The sequence below is a fragment of the Sciurus carolinensis genome, chromosome 15 (assembly GCF_902686445.1).
Source record: "Sciurus carolinensis chromosome 15, mSciCar1.2, whole genome shotgun sequence".
Classification (NCBI taxonomy): Eukaryota; Metazoa; Chordata; class Mammalia; order Rodentia; family Sciuridae; genus Sciurus; species Sciurus carolinensis.
The window spans coordinates 17948994-17966667 of NC_062227.1; the positions used below are offsets into that span (position 1 = coordinate 17948994).

The 17674-nt window shown below is 38.4% G+C and overlaps 1 pseudogene; it reads right to left on the reverse strand.

The window, feature by feature from the left end:
- Window positions 1-398: 398 nt before the first annotated feature.
- Window positions 399-17674, reverse strand: part of LOC124965316 (zinc finger protein ZFP2-like) — a 57021-nt pseudogene continuing 39745 nt past the window's right edge.

Here is a 17674-nt window from a genome sequence, read left to right on the forward strand (position 1 = left end):
AATTTTTCTGAATGCATTGTACTGTCACATATAACTAATTGGAAATGGATATAAATAATTTTTGACAAATAAAAATTTGTCACATTTATTTTATTTGTAGGACTTCTTTTCAGTATGATTTCTCTGCCAGTGAGAAATATATACATTTCCATTAAAAGCTTTCTCATATTCTTTGCATTTGTAGGGCTTCTCTTTGGTGTGAATTAACTGGTGGTTAATTAGTCATTTTTTTAATTAAAAGTTTTGCCACAATCTGAACTTTCCTAAGCCTTCTCACCAGTATGAATTCCCTGATGTCCAAAACGTTTTGATTCTACATTAAAAGCTTTGCCACATTCTTTACATTTATATGTCTTCTCTCCAGTATGAATTCTCTGGTGTTGAGTAAGGCTTGTTCTTTAGTAGAAAGCTTTGCCCCATTCTTTCCATTTGTAGGGTTTCTCCCCAATATGAATTCTCTGGTGGTGAATAAGGTCTGATTTTTTATTAAAAGCTTTGTTGCATGCTGTACATTTGTAAGGCCTCTTTACTGTATGAATTCTTTGATGGCAAATAAAGTATGAATTTATATTAAAAGCTCTGGCACATTTTTTACATTGGTAGGGTTTCTCTCCAGTATGAATTCTCTGGTGTTGAGTAAGGTATGATCTTTTATAGAAAGCTTTTCCACATTCTTCATGCCTTCTTTCCAGTATGAATTCTCCGGTGGCAAATAAGGTATGATTTGTCATTAAAAGCTTTGTTGCATATTGTGGGCTGGGGAGATAGCTCAGTCAGTAGAGTGCTTGCCTTGTGAGAATGAAGCCCTGGGTTCAATCCCCAGCATCGCAAAAAAAAAAAAATTAAATGAAAAAAGCTTTTTTGCATATTGTATATTTGAAGGGCTTCTCACCAGTATGAATTCACTGGTGGCAAATGAGGTATGATTTGTCCTTAAAAGTTTGTTGCATATTGTACATTTGAAGGGCTTCTCTCTTGTATGAGTTCTCTGGTGTTGAGTAAGGTTTGATCTTTGACAGAAAGTTTTGCCACATTCTTTACATTGGTAGGGTTTCTCTCCAGTATGAATTCTCTGGTGCTGTTTAAGGTATTATCTTTGAGAGAAAGTTTTGCCACATTCTTTACATTGGTAGGGCTTCTCTCCAGTATGAATTCTCTGATGGCGAATAAGGTTCAATTTGACATTAAAAGCTTTGTTGCATGTTGTACATTTTAAGGGCTTCTCAACAGTATGAATTCTCTGATGTTGAGTAAGGCATGTTCTTTGAGAGAAAGCGTTGCCACATTCCTTACATTGGTAGGGCTTCTTTCCAGTATGAATTCTCTGATGGCAAATAAGTTTCGATTTGTGATTAAAAGCTTTGTTGCATGTTGTACATTTGAAGGGCTTCTCTCCTGTATGAGTTCTCTGGTGTTGTGTGAGATGAGCTCCTTCTCAGAAAGCTTTGCCACATTCTTTACATGGGTCGGGCTTCTCTGCAGTATGAATTCTCTGATGGCAAATAAGGTTTGATTTGACATTAAAAGCTTTGTTGCATGTTGTACATTTGAAGGGCTTCTCTCCTGTATGAGTTCTCTGGTTTTGAGTAAGGTGTGATTTTTGACAGAAAGTTTTGCCACATTCTTTACATTGGTAGGGCTTCTCTCCAGTATGAATTATCTGATGGTGAATAAGGTTCAATTTGACATTAAGAGCTTTGTTGCATGTTGTACATTTGAAGGGATTCTCTCTAGTATGAATTCTCTGGTGGCGAATGAGGTATGATTTGTCCTTAAAAGCTTTGTTGCATGTTGTAATTTGAAGGGCTTCTCTTCTGTATGTGTTCTCTGGTGTTGAGTAAGGTGTGATCTTTGACAGAAAGCTTTGCCAAATTCTTTACATTGGTATGCCTTCTCTCCAGTATGAATTCTCTGGTGTTGAGTAAGGCATTTTCTTTGAGAGAAAGCTTTGCCACATTCCTTACATTGGTAGGGCTTCTCTCCAGTATGAATTCTCTGCTGGCAAATAAGGTTCAATTTGTGATTAAAAGCTTTGTTGCATGTTGTACATTTGAAGGGCTTCTCTCCTGTATGAGTTCTCTGGTGTTGAGTAAGGTGTGATTTTTGACAGAAAGTTTTGCCACATTCTTTATATTGGTAGGGCTTCTCTCCAGTATGAATTCTCTGATGGTGAATAAGGTGGGATTTTGCATTAAAAGTTTTGCCACATTCTTTACATTTGCAGAACTTCTCTGCAGTGTGAATTTTCTGCTTTTGAATGAAGCATGGTTTTTGATCATTTAATTTCTGATGTTCACTCTCACTTAAAGTTCTCCATATTGTCCTGTGTTGTAAGTAGTCAAGGTCAAAATTTCTATATTTTTCATTAAACATTTTTGAAGTATATGTCTTTTGCCATGGTCTGGTGAATATTCTTCCATATTATGAGAAGTCATAGCTGAAATAAATGAAAGTTTAAAAAAATTACTTAGTAGACTGGGATGAATATATTTTGTATATATAATGGGAAATTACAGCAGAGTTAGCAAGGTCAGGACATCAGCAGTGTAGCAGACTAGTAATCCAAGGCCATGATTACTTCAGAAACATGTTACATAAAAATGTACAGTCACAAATACGTTGTAAAAATTTCACAAATTTTTGTAGAGAGCACTATATCCAAGATATTTCTATGGAGAGCAATATAGTATAGAGAAGGAATGTATCTTACTTTTTTCAACTAAAGTATTTCCTCCTTTCTTATATAGCATTGTGAATGTAGGAAAAAATCTATAAGCTGCCTTCACTCTCAGAAGAATAAGGTAAATATAAAACATACACCAAAGTTTCTGGCTTCTTTGAAGATTGTCAAATATCTAAATCATGAGGTCATTCTACTTATATTTATTTTTTATGTGTGGTTCTTGGGATTAAGCCAAAGAGTGCTATACAACTGAACTCCAATACACGTCCTTTAAAAATTGCTTGAGACGTTGTTTCTAAGTTCTGTGACCTGCTTAAAATTGAAATCCTTTCAAATATCCACCCAATTTGCTGGGATTTCAAGCATGTAGCTTGAAACTTTATTATTTTTTATTGATTTCATAACTATCACCTTGTTTTCACAAATGTCTCTATAATCTACTGTTGACTGTTTTTTCAATGTACAAAACAATTAAAAATAGTACCACACATAAAAAAAGGAAAGGAGGAATTAATCAAAGTAATAAACCCAAACATTACAAATTTAACATTAGTGGGTTATGAATTGTGAAAAGATTGCTAAATAATCTTTTAAAGAAAGTTTAGTGAGCTAAATTCAGAGAAAAATTGTTAATATAAATAAGCAGAATTTTTATATGTGAAGAATTCCTTAAGGGAATGTATCTGAAAGAGGTAGGCATGGTGTACAAATCTGTAGTCCTAGCAACATTGGGGAGGCTGAGTAAGGAGAACCATGAGTTCAAAGTCAGTCTTAGCAACTTAGTGAGATCCCGTGAAAAATGAAAAACCTATAGAATATATATAAAGGGAAGTGGGAATTAAATATATAAAGGAAAATGTGAAAGGAATCAAAGCATGCCACTATGAAATGCAGTGAACCACACATTAAACCATTAAGGAAATTAGTAAAAAAAATACATATATATATATATATGTATATATATAAAATATAGAATATAACTTACATGGTAGGAGTAGTGAGTTCTTCACTTTTAAAATTGTATTATATTATTAATGCATTATTATAAAGCAAATGAAAATAACTTAACTAGCAAAATTAAATCTAAAAGAAGTAACTGCCAAGTCAGTAGCAAGAAATGGAGCACGACCTACACTAAGGAACCTTCTGTGGCTCTCCAGTTCCAGGCTGCTGGGTAAGATGGGGGATTCAGGAAAAAGGTGCAGTGTCTGCCCTGCAAACCTCCAGAACGACTGCTGTGACTGCTCACTGGTTGGTCTAGGCTGTGAAACACTGGTAGACCTCTCTGCATGACCTGAGGGTGGCATTTATCTTTCCAACCCCAGAGTCAGGATTCCTTGGCTGTAAAGTCTCCTTGCCCAATCATTTTCAAAGTTGCACTGAGAATAGCACCATTGGAAGGTGTTTCAAGAAGAATGGTGGCCAATCAAAACTGCCAATTCCAGCAGGTAGGCGAACGAATGACAGAAAGTTTGGCCAATCAGCACAGACAAGGGCCCTCTGTGGGGGTTTCCGGGACCCCCAGCCTTGGGCATGGTCAAGATGGCGCCTGACGCTGAGCCAAAAGCGGCCAGCTATACAGTAAACAACCAGCGAATTCCAATGATTGGCTAGTTAACGATGTGACTAGAGCATGCCCCCTCGTGTACCCATCCTGTGCCTGCAGCTGTCCGCGTTTATCTCGTGTACTCTCCCCTGATTGATTGAAGTGTATATAAGCCTGGTGGGTGGGAGAGCGAGGGGGAACGGAGCGGAAGAAGCGGCGGCGGCGGTGGTAGCGGCGGCAGCAGCAGCAGCAGCAGCGGCTGGAGCTGAGCTGGAAGGAGGGAGCATGCGGGAGTGGAAGAAGCTGGGAGAAGGGAAGCTGGGAGTGCGCAGAAGCTAGGGGTAAGAGAAGCGTAGGAAAGGAACTGTGCACAATAAACTTCCAAAGCTTCAGACATTTGTCGTGTATCTCTCTGTGGCCAGAGGGGACCCGATAACTGGTGCCGAAACCCGGGAAGATGAAGGCCTTATAAAAGAAAACAAGGTAAGATATTTGAAAGAATTTTTTTTTGTATACAAGTTGAACCGGTTATAAAAAAGTTAAAGGGTGTCAGGATGCGCCATTGGCGGTCCTGGGGACACGCGGAGTGCGGTCCGGTTGAAAGGTATCAGGAGTCCTGACGCGTAGAACGCGGGTTGAAAGGTATTGGGGTCCTGACGCGTGGAATGCGGGTATCGGGACGCGCCATTAGCGGTCCTGACGCGTGGAACGCGGGTTGAGGGGTACCGGGATCCTAACGCGTAGAACGCGGGTCGGGGGGGTATCGGGACACACCATCAGTGGTCCTGGCGCGTGGAACGCGGTCTAATTAAAGTGAAAGTAGAAACACGCTTGGAGCGGTCCAATTAGGTAGTACGTGAAAAGCCGCTATAAAAATTTTAATGTGCACTTGATGGTTTTCCCTTCAGTAATTTTGTTGCTCCTGGCAGCTAGGCCACTGTTTGTTATTGTAATTGCCATAACTAAAGCTATTCAAGTTAGTAACAATGGGGTCTGAATGCAGCAATCCCTCAGGGAACCATTAAAAAACAATGGGACGCCATTGAGGGAAAAAACAGCTAAAGTAAAGAAAAGCTGCTCAGTGTGCCACAAGGGGGATCTTCATGAACAGGATCTAATAGTAACAGAAAAGAATGCTTAAAGAGAATAAAGTGAGGAAAGATTGAGTGGTGGTGACCTAGAAAATAATTGCTCAAAAAATCTAAGAACAAGGGAAAAAAGGGAACTAAGTCTAACATAAAGAACCCCCAAAAAGAAATAACCAAGTGGTAGTGAAAACTTAAGAACAAGGGAAAAAGGTAGGAGAAACCTAAGCCTAATAAAAAGAGCTTCAAGATTTGTAGAACCTGCCCGTATTTGAGGAGCAAATGGAGATACCATCAACCATTAGAAAAACTTTAAAGAGGCAGTTAATACTATTGGAGACAGGTATGCAGAGCAGGGTTATCTGGAGAACAATAGCTAATTGGGGAAGCTCAGTGGCAAGAAATAGCTGTTGAAACTGCTTGCAGAAACATAGTGGCAAGGTTTCCCGATAGAAATGTTAATAGGAGAAGGCCAATACGTTTCAATAGATGCACAAAATCAGCAGCAAGGAGATAATGCCCTAACAAAAGATAAGAGATAACTATAGTAAAATCTGTTACACCTTATGCCCCAGGGCTATGTCCAAGATGCAGAAGAGGAAGTCATTGGAATAGTGCCTGTCAGCCTATTAGAGATAGGGAGGATAATTTCCTAGGGTCGAATCCTGAACTTCAAAAAAACGGGAGACAGGGCCCTCCCCGGGGCCCGCAACAAAAATGCGGGGTAATTCAACAAGTTCCCCGACGGTGGTATCCTCCCACAGAGAAGGGGAGCACAGAGCCACCTCAGGAAGTGCCGGATTGGACATCTGTGCCACCTCCAGACTCATACTAACCCCAGATATGGGGGTGCAGATGATTGATACTGATTGCCATGAAAAAATCCCACAGAACAGTGTAGGACAATTACTAGGTAGAGGTTCCTCAACACTAAAAGGACTTATAGTACACCCAGGGGTTATTGATCCTGATTTCACTGGACAAATAAAAGCCTTGGTCTCTTCACCAAAAGGAATTACGGTCATCTCTCCAGGGGATCGCATTGCACAAATGCTTATATTGCCCAGTCGACATTCTTTGTGGCCCAGTGAAATTACAAATAAAAGACAAGGAGGTTTTGGATCAACAGGAACCACTTTAATAAACCTTACTATGGATATGGGACAGAGGCCCCTCCTAAAATTAAAAGTGGGAAATATGGAATTTACAGGTTTATTAGATACGGGAGCAGACAAAAGTATTATCAGTGCAATGGTCTGGCCAAAGCACTGGCCATTGATCACAGCAGCTCAGAGCTTGAGAGGCTTAGGAGTAGCAGAGAGCCCCAATCAAAGTGCTTCCTCATTATCGTGGAAAGATACAGAGGGACACACAGGAATATTTCAGCCTTATGTCTGTAATGTTCCTATTAGCCTATGGGGACGAGATGTCCTGCAGCAAATGGATATGAAACTCACCACTGACCAGATTTACCAAGGGACTCCTGTAAGAAATATGTTACAAAATATAAATTATGATGATAAAAAAGGATTAGGAAGACATAGCCAAGGATCTACCCAACCACTGCCTTTACTTCCACCAAAAAATGATTCTCATGGGTTGGGTTTTTCCTAGGGGCCACTGATAAACCATCAATCCCTATAATATGGAAAGATGATAAGCCTCGCTGGATTCCACAGTGGCCCCTAACAAAAGAAAAGCTAGAGGCAGCTCATAAGTTAGTACAAGAGCAGGTACAAGCAGGTCATTTACAACATTCTACCTCTCCTTGGAATACTCCAATATTCTTAACAAAGAAAAAATCAGGAAAATGGAGGTTATTACATGATTTAAGAGCCATAAACGAACAAATGTACCCTATGGGACCCGTCCAATGTGGACTCCCTCTTGTTACTGCACTACCAAAAAATTGGCCTACTATTATTCTGGATTTAAAAGATTGCTTTTTCTCTATACCCTTACACAAAAATGATTGTTGGAGATTTGCCTTTACTTTGCCCTCTCTTAATCACACTCAGCCTGACCAGAGATTCGAATGGACTGTGTTGCCTCAAGGTATGGCTAACAGTCCTACTATATGTCAAATATATGTAGATAAAGCGTTAACAACCACTAGACAAAAGTTTAAGAGATTGTTGATTTATCACTATATGGACGACATACTTATTTGCCATCCAGAAAAAGAAGTTTTGTTAGAAGCATTACAATTTATAACTCAAGCATTAGAAAAAAGAGGACTAACGATAGCCCCTGAAAAATTACAATTAGAAGAGATCCAAGAATATCTGGGTACAAGGCTCACTGCTACTACAGTCAGACCAATAAGGTTGACCATCAGGACAGATCAATTGAATACCTTGAACGATTTTCAGAAACTCTTAGGTGACATTAACTGGATCAGATCCTATTTAAAATTATCCACAGGAGAATTAAAACCTTTATTCGATATATTAAAAGGTAATCCTGACTTGAATTCCCCTAGGAAACTTACTCCCGAAGCACGGATATCCTTACAGCTAGTAGAGAATAGACTTCAGCAGTGTTACGTTGATCGTTGTGATCCTACTCAACCATTAAGTTTAATCATAATCTCAGAGAAGCATACCCCTTTTGGCATAGTTTGGCAAGGAGGACCTCTGCAAAGTATAAATCTCCCTAGCTCTCCAGCTAAAACATTGCAATCATATCCCCAAGCTATTGCTCAGGTAATATTCAAGGGAATAGAATCTTGCATTACTGTTTTTGGAATCCATCCATCTATTATTATAACTCCTTATTCCACTCAGCAAATTAAATGGCTAATTAATAATGATGATGATTGGTCAGTATTATATTGTTCCACTTCAGCTCAGTTCGATAACCATTATCCCCAACATCCCTGGATTCAATTCTGTAAAAATACTCCCATAGTTTTTCCAAAAGTGACTAGTGTCCAGCCTCTTAAAGACTGTGTAACCATTTTACTGATGGCTCCAAAAATGGAGTAGGTGCAGTACTTATCGGTAAACAACTTCACACCATAATAGTTCCACCCAACTCCGCACAGGTTACTGAACTTGCAGCTGTAATATTAGCCTTTAAATTAGCAGATAATCAGCCATTCAATCTTCTATCTGATAGCTTATATATCGTTAACGCTTTACAGGTTCTTGAAACGGTACCCCATATTTCTTCCATGTCCACGGTAGCTTCTTATTTTACTACGCTACAAAACCTTATCCTACAGCGTAAACATCTATTCTATGTAGGACATATTAGAGCTCATTCTAATTTACAGGACCTTTGGCCAATGCTAATGACTTGGTAGATATGGCCACCAAATCAATTTTTGTTTTTTCCATAGAGGAACAGGCAAAACTCTTTCATGAAAAATTTCATGTAAATTCCACTACTTTGAGCAGAAAATTTCCTATATCTAAATGTATGGCTCGACAAATAGTAAAAAATTGTCAACATTGTGCTCCTTTAATCCCAGTACAATCCTTTGGAGTTAACCCTAGGGGACTGCTGCCTGGTCATATTTGGCAGATGGATGTAACCCATATTTCTGAATTTGGTACTGTTAAGTATGTACATGTGTCAGTAGACACCGCTTCAGGGGTCATTATGGCTTCCGCTCATTCTGGAGAAAAGGTGAAAGATGTCATTCAACACTGCCTACAAGCATTTGCTGGCTGGGGCATACCTAAAGTTATTAAAACAGATAATGGTCCTGCTTATACTTCCAAAAGCTTCCGGTTGTTTTTACAAACATTTAACATCCAATCAGTCACTGGCATCCCCTATAATCCTCAGGGACAGGGCATTGTGGAAAGAGCACATCTTACTTTAAAAAATTGTCTAAATAAACAAAAAGGGGGAATAGGAGCCTCCTACAAGTCTCCTAAAGATAAACTTAATTTAGTTCTTTTCATTCTAAATTTCTTAACTCTGGATAGGGACGGCCATTCTGCAGCTGATCAACATTATAATCCCCATAATACTCCTCAAGTATGGGCAAAATGGAAAGATATCCTGACAGGTTGTTGGAAAGGACCGGATCCAGTCCTTCGTTGGGTCCGAGGGTCTGTTTGTATTTTCCCACAGGATCAACAGACTCCAGTCTGGATTCCAGAAAGGCTAATCAGAGTTTTACAGCATGCAAATGATGCTGCTCCTCCTCACAATGGCGAGTCTGAGCCTTCCTCCAATAACAAAAACTCAGACGGAAAGGCAAACCCGGAACCTATGGGCCATTGTTAGCCTGGCCATATTTTTCATTTCTGACTAACATATTTTTTATCCTTCCTTTTCTTGCTTTTCACCAATTTCTCTACAAGTCTGTCAATTCTACTGATGATTTTTCAGGTCGTGCTGTTTTTGGTGACAAGGATATTTCTAGCCTTTCTTTGCTTTAACAGGAGGAATTTCTGCACTTTGCCATTGGAATCATACTACAAATCAGACCCAGAGTAGAGCAACTCGTTCTGCTGACCCTAGCTGTGATATTGCTTTTCCTCCCACGTCAGCTTGTGTATTTCCTCTTTTTTACGTTTCTACCATCTAACATTTCTAATAATACCTCCTAACTGTTCACTAACTGTGTGCTATCTCTCACAATACTGGAACGGTTCTTTTGTCATCCGTGCAATTTGCACATTTCTATCTTCCTACCAGTCCTAGTTTCTGTTGCAGATATAGAATTGCCAGTGCTATTATCAAGAAGCAGGAGAGGCTTTGACATTGCAACAGCCGTGATCATTGCCACCACAGTCCTTGCAGTAGCAGCGTTGACACAACCATAACAACGATCATTCGGCCGAGAATGCAGCTGCAGCCTTACAGACCATAGAGACTCTATCAGAGAATGGACTCATTATAAGAACAAGTGGATACCCTGCAAGAACTTTTGGGACTGGGATGCGTTTATTCCCTGAGAGCTGTTTTGTGTTACCCATATTGTAACTCCATTGGGATGTATATTGTTTCTGTATTTAATATGGCTATATGGTTCTTCTTCTGTTTATAGATTTGTCAAACAGCAGGCAAGCTTAGGAGCTATGGTGGTACTCCTCTGCCTTGGCCTTCTTCTCTTCATTCGTTTTGGCATGCATCTGCAAGCTAGCCAATAGAGAGATCAAATTATCTTTCATCAGGCCATGACCGCCCTAAAGGCCGACAGCCCCCCATTAGTATGGCTCTTGATGCTGGATCGGTAGTCAAAGACGGGTAATGAAGGAGGTGGCTGTGTACCGACCTAAGACAGGAGCTGCAGCATGCTCTGCAGGCTCTGATGACGGGTAAGGACATATGCTGACCACTCAGCCTAAGACAGACACGGTCCCGAGCCTTAGTTTAATATTAAAGAAGGGGGATCTGTGGGGGTTTCCGGGACCCCCAGCCTTGGGCATGGTCAAGATGGCACCTGACGCTGAGCCAAAAGCGGCCAGCTATACAGTAAACAACCAGCGAATTCCAATGATGGCTAGTTAACGATGTGACTAGAGCATGCCCCCTCGTGTACCCATCCTGTGCCTGCAGTTGTCCGCGTTTATCTCGTGTACTCTCCCCTGATTGATTGAAGTGTATATAAGCCTGGTGGGTGGGAGAGCGAGGGGGAACGGAGTGGAAGAAGCGGCGGCGGCGGCGGTAGCGGCGGCAGCAGCAGCAGCAGCGGCGGCTGGAGCTGAGCTGGAAGGAGGGAGCATGCGGGAGTGGAAGAAGCTGGGAGAAGGGAAGCTGGGAGTGCGCAGAAGCTAGGGGTAAGAGAAGCGTAGGAAAGGAACTGTGCACAATAAACTTCCAAAGCTTCAGACATTTGTCGTGTCTCTCTCTGTGGACAGAGGGGACCCGATAGCCCTCATTGACCACTCTGTGCAGGCTCTATTAGATGACACCTTGTCCTGAGAAGGAAAACAAAAGTCAATTCATGCCAGAAGGTGAACAAACCTGTGGAACATGATGAGTGAAACAGTGAGCACTTTGCACAGTTGTTTTGTTCTACCAAAAGAAAGACCCTGCAGGGTAACAATTTGACCAATTAGAAATGCCCAACATCCTTCAGAAAGATTTACTGGGCATTTGTAGAACACCTGTGTATATATTATGAAACAGCTGTTCTCAACATACCCCCCAAACATTTAAAACTTTTGCTACATGTTTACATTCTAAATTTTAAAAAGGTTGCTGATATATGTTACAGTAATAATACAATGTTACATAAATGTCCATTTTTTTTTTTTTTGGCGGTGCTGGGGATTGAACTCAGGGCCTTGTGCTTGCAAGGCAAGCACTCTACCAACTGAGTTATATCCCCAGCCCCCATTTGTTTTAAAAAGTCAGAAATGTCTTCTGGAAGTGACATTGAAATGGAGTTGTTAGACCACCTCTATAAATGACATTGTCCATGTTTATTCAGGTGGTTAGAGGACATTGAGAAGACTTTGACCTTGAGAAGGGAGGGTCCTGGCTCAGAATGGCTATGTGTAAATTATATTATTCATATTATAATCATTGCTTGGTGTATACATTTTATTTTTTTAGATATATCGACTTTTTAGATATTGTAATATTCAAAGTAGAAGCAATAAAATATAGCACATTTTGTAAATTTCTTTTTTTTTGAACACTTCTAGGAAATGTTCTGTAGAGGGCAATTGCCAAAAAACCTATTGAGTAATAAGCATTTTATGCTGGTTTTCTAAAGCACCATGCCAGTGTGCTTACAATGAGGCAAAAGTAACCATTGATCCAATGTCTGTGGGTTTTGTTTTTCTTCGATCTGTAAATAGTGTATATAAAGAACAAACAAGTTGTAATCTACACCTAGTTTTTCTAGATGTTAATGAGGTTGCCAATGTATGATAAAAGTAGAATTGCCGGGGTCCAGACCTAGCAGGAATTCATGGGTTCCACACCGGTAAACGGGGCGCGGGGAGACAGTGTCAGCGATGGATGGAGAATGAAAGACACAGACTCTAGTTCTGGTGCAATCAATACCACTTTATTCTGGGGAAGGCTGGGTTTATATACATTTTTCTTCAGGCTATAATGACAATCTTGTGGTTAATATTAAAGAAGTTTTCAAAGCATAGGCAGAAATTGTTTTTAACAAGGAACAGAAAATTATGAGAAAACAGTAACCTTACAGATTAACCTTACCTATTCACAATTGTTTTAAGAATATCTAACTACCTCGGTGAACTAATACAAAATTTACTTTCTTAATATCTAAACTCTATGTGACCTAAAACTATTCTTAATATTCTCGTGGTTAAAACAATAGACAAGTAATCTCGTGACTATCTCTACTAGGTCCATCTGGTTAATATCTGAATTACTGAGTTAAGGGGTACAGGAGGGCAGCGGTCCCAATTGTAATTGTGTACCAACGTTTATTATAGGGGTGACATATTCTTAGTAGGAAGGAAGGAATGTTGTGAAACCTTATTCTCTTACCTCACCACCACACATGAACAAAACCATCGTTAAAATTTAACCAGCCTGTTGGAGACAAAGGCAGATCTACAACTATTTTCTCCAGAGGCTTTCAGGGACTCATTGTATGGTTGCAAAATTATTTTTAATTTTGTTAGTGGTAAAGACCCATTGTTTTTCAGATTGTAGGTAATATTTTCTGGAATTTTTGTTGTATTCCCTTCATCCCCTTAAGCAATCCGTTCAGACTGAAATGAGTAATATATTATCAGAGAAGACACCATGCTTCAGAGCAAAACATCCGGCAATTCCTTTTAGGATGAGCCTTTGCAATCATCCTCCAGAGATCTTTGTCAAGCACTGGATGGAATTCCGGATGCCCCCGCAGCTCCCCCTTTCTTATTTTGTAAAGTGAAGAATCCTTCTTGAATTTTTATTTTCTTGACTAGTCTGAGGATTACTCGGAGGATGACTGGAAGACAAAGAATTAAAATTAAAATACATACTCCAATCAAGCCATATTGTAATATTGTATTTAGGAATGTACTCTTAAATATAGTTGTTTTTATATTATGAAATATTTGGGAGGCCAAATTATCTGCTGGAACAACTGAGAGATGAGCCTGACTCAACATTCTTATTTGCAGTTGTAAAGCATTGATATCTGGTGCTATATTAGTATTATTCCAAACTCCTCTAAGGTGAGTTTTAACTTGTTCCCAATTAGTATTATTATCAACCTTTAAAGGAGTAATACAAATCCATTTATAGTTAGCATGACATCTAGTGGTCATTCTAGTTTGAATATTTTGAATCTCATTTCCCATAAAGAGAATAGCTTCTTCAAGAGCATTAATTCTAGTTTCTAATTTTTTATCAATTTGTTCTTGTGCCGCTAAAGCCACAGAGACATTATGAGATAAATCATTTACATGTGAAGCGATATGAATTTCCTGTACAAGCGCTGTGGTCGAGAGAGCTAAGGAAGTGATTATACTGATTAAAGCTGTTATTTCTAGGATCAAGGCTGCAACAAATCTTTTTGGTCTTAAAAGTTCATTAACTGTTTTTAAAATTTCAACACCTGGATCATCATACCAAGATTCTGTAAGATTGACTGGCAATATAACATAAATAGGCTAATGTACAATTAAAAACACCTTTAAATCTTTAGACATGGTTGAATTAATACAATTAATAAGAACACAATCATGACAATAAATGTTATAAGCTTCCTTATTTTTAGTGATATTGAAATTATTTATGGTAGACATAAGAATAGTATGAGGAGCATTTATACAAGCACGTACTGCAAAGTCATTAGGTTTACTTAACTTAGGTCTTTGTAGTAATACTATTAGTAGCTGCTAATAGTTTATACAAGTCAGGAAAGTAAGAGAATTTACTATTTATAAGGTCACTCCGATAGATGGGTGTTACCCATCCAGGAGTAAACCATCTATGAATAGGTTCATTGGTATGAAAAGGGTTAAGATTAAAATGTACTGTTTTATTTTGTCTTATTTTTAACCAAAGTTTATAATCAAAATCAGGAGAAGACACAGAATAATCTGTAATAGTAGTAGCAGAGCCTTGTGGCCTAAAGTGTAGTGCAGTATGATGAAAACCACATTCAAACCATTTTGGGAAATCTGTTTCTAAATTGAGTAGATTCCAAGAGCTGTCTTTACGACTGTTAAAGTCGTCACACGGTTTAAAAGGAGGCAGTAAAGCCACTGAAATATTTGTATCATTATAATTAGCATATCCAAGTGAGGTTATCTCTAGGGACCATATATCTCTTTCATTGTCTTCTTCTCCTGGATAATCAGTAATGTAAGTCCTATAACTTAAAGGGAGACATCCCAATGGCACATGTAGATTATCTGTACAAAAGCACATTGGTATCTCTTCAGTAATTCCATGAAATGTAATTGTAAATGTTATTTTACATGGTATTAAAGAATCTGAAATCCCTCCAAGTAGTTGAGGTTCATTAGTAAATACTTTAATATTAGATCTGCTCCAAGTAGTTGGATGCAGTAAGGGAGGATTTGGAAAATAGGTCCAGTAAGCTTTCCCTTCATTCTCATAAGCATGAATAGGCAGTACCTGAGTCGAAATGAGAGCAATCAATGCAAAAAACAAAGTCTCTGGGGTTTTAGGCTTTCCAGAGCTGTTCACCATATGTTCAGCAGCGGCAGTCAGGCATTTCACTTGTCCCCAAGTTGGCAGGTCTGAGTTGCAAGTTGCGGATGATTGTGCAAGACGCATCCATCTCATCTTAAATACTAGCCCATTTTTGTCTGTCTGATTGGGTTGATAAGGGATCCAATACTCTTTGTTCTTCCTCCTTCAAATAGGGCTCATTGTAGTGACATATCAATCTGTCTGGAATCCACAAAGGTGTTTCAGCATCCTGTGGAAATACACAAGCATAGCCTCGACCGGATGTCAGTAAGACATCAGGTCCTCTCCATTTACCAGATAATAAATCTTTCCATTTTACTAAACTTTGTTTTGACCTTTTACTTTCCCAATGTCTCATCATTGCAGTATTTCCCTCCTTATCAGTATTTAGATGATTTAAAACAAATAAAGCATGTTGTAAAATATGATGTGGGGAAGAGTATTTAAGCTCTCCCTCCTTTAGCTTATTTATTTGTATTTTTAATCTTTGGTGGCTCCTTTCTACAATTGCTTGTCCTTGTGGATTATAAGGAATTCCTGTAGAATGAGAAATATTAAACCTGGAACAGAAATCTTTAAATGGTTTTGATGTATAAGCAGGAGCATTATCAGTTTTTAAGTTTTTAGGCATTCCTAAAACAGAAAAACAAAGGAATAAATGTTGAATCACATCCTTGTAGGCTTCCCCAGTTCTGGCTGAGGCCACAATAACATGAGAAAAGGTATCAACTGTAACATGAACATAAGACAATTTTCCAAATTCTGATATATGAGTTACATCCATTTGCCATAAGACATTAGGTAAAAGTCCTCGAAGATTAACTCCCATCTGTGGAGAAGGAATAAATTTAGGACAAACAAGACAATTTTTAACAATAGTTCTAGCTTCTTCTCTAGAAATATGAAATTGTTTTTGTAAGGCAGATGAATTTTGATGATGATTTTTGTGTGATATAATAGCTTCTTCTATAGCTGTTAAAATAAAATTTTTAGTTAAGTGATCAGCATGGGTATTCCCCTGAGCAAGGGGACCAGGTAATCCGGAATGTCCCCGAATATGACCTATAAAGAAATGTGAAGTTCTGCTATGAATTAAATATTGAAGTTCTTGTAACCTATGTATAATTTTAGATGAAAAGGAGAGCGTTGCTGTTTCTATGGTTGGAAGCAGTTTAACAATGTATAGTGAGCCTGTGTACAAGTTAAAGTGTTGAGCAACAGTCTTGAAAGCATAGATGGCTGCTTCTAATTCAGTTCTTTGTGCAGAAGTTTCTTGTGTCCATAGAACTGTGGGTTGACAATTAATTATTGTAACTGCTTTTCCATTTGATGACCCATCTGTAAATATTAACATAGCATTGTTAATTGGAGTTGAGGAGCACCATTTAGGAAATATTATTTCTGTTTGAAGTAAAAAATGTAGTAAAGGATTATTGGGCAAGTGGAAAGAAATTTTTCCTGTAAAATTTAGAAATGCAATAGCCCATTGATCATCAATTTGTAATAATTGGTCAAATTGTTCTCTTGTTTAAGGAATAATTATTTCATGCATTTCACAAGCAAACAATTCTTTACTTCTAAATCTAGCCTTTAATACCAAAGAAGCTACCATAGTAGGATAAGACATTAATATTTTCTTTCCTGATACTGGTAAGTGTATCCATTTAAGTGGATCATTTTGCCATAAGCAACCTGTTGGAGTATGTTTCATTTTTAGCACAATAAAAACCCAAGGCAAGTTATAATTAACTTGTTGCAAGTAATGTTTTTGAATTGTAATTTCAAAAACTTGTAAGGTTTGTTCTCCTTCTTTAGTTAATATTCTACTTGAGTTAGGATCTGAATCACCCTTTAGTATTTCAAACAAAGGTTTTAAATCATTAGTCGAGAGTTTTAAATAAGGTCTAATCCAATTTATATCTCCCAATAATTTTTGAAAATCATTTAACGTTAATAGCTTGTATTTTCGAATTTTTAACTTTTGAGAGCTGACACAATCTGTTTTTATAGTTCTTCCTAGATAATTATAAGGAGGTTCTTGTTAAATTTTTTCAAGAACCACTATCAGACCCCACCTATGTAAATCTTTAATTAAATCCTGTAATATTATTTGTAACAAATGGCTTTGAGAATATGCAATCCATATATCATCCATATAATGAATCATATAGCAGTCTGGATACTTTTGTCTACAATTAATTAAAGCTTGATCTACAAATTTTTGACATAATGTAGGACTATTTTTCATTCCTTGAGGTAATACTTTCCATTGAAATCTTTGATAAGGCCTTTGTAAGTAGGCGATGGTAAGCTAAAAGCAAAATACCATCTATCTAGTTTAGTTAAAGGAATAGTAAAGGAGCAATCTTGTAAATCAATGATTATAATATGATAGCCTTTAGGGACAGCCACAGGAGAAGGACATTCTCCACTAGCTGCAGAGTATAAGGGGAAGTAGGTCCTAAATCTTTTACAGCTGCTTTTAGTTTCTTTAACATTTTAAAAGAGAAAGAGGCTCCCAACTAGGCTCTCCTCCCTCATCTATAGCCCATACTATGGGGCAACAAATACTAACATCTCCCTGTTTTTGTGCCTCATGAACAGCACCTAGAAATCCTACCTTTTGGACTTTCCTTTTTATTTTATCTGGGGGTTTAGGAAGGGCCGGCACAACAGGAGCCACCAAAGGTGGATCCTCATTATGATATCTGAAAGCGGCTTCTTCCAAGTCCTCCTCATCAGACGGGGAGAGCT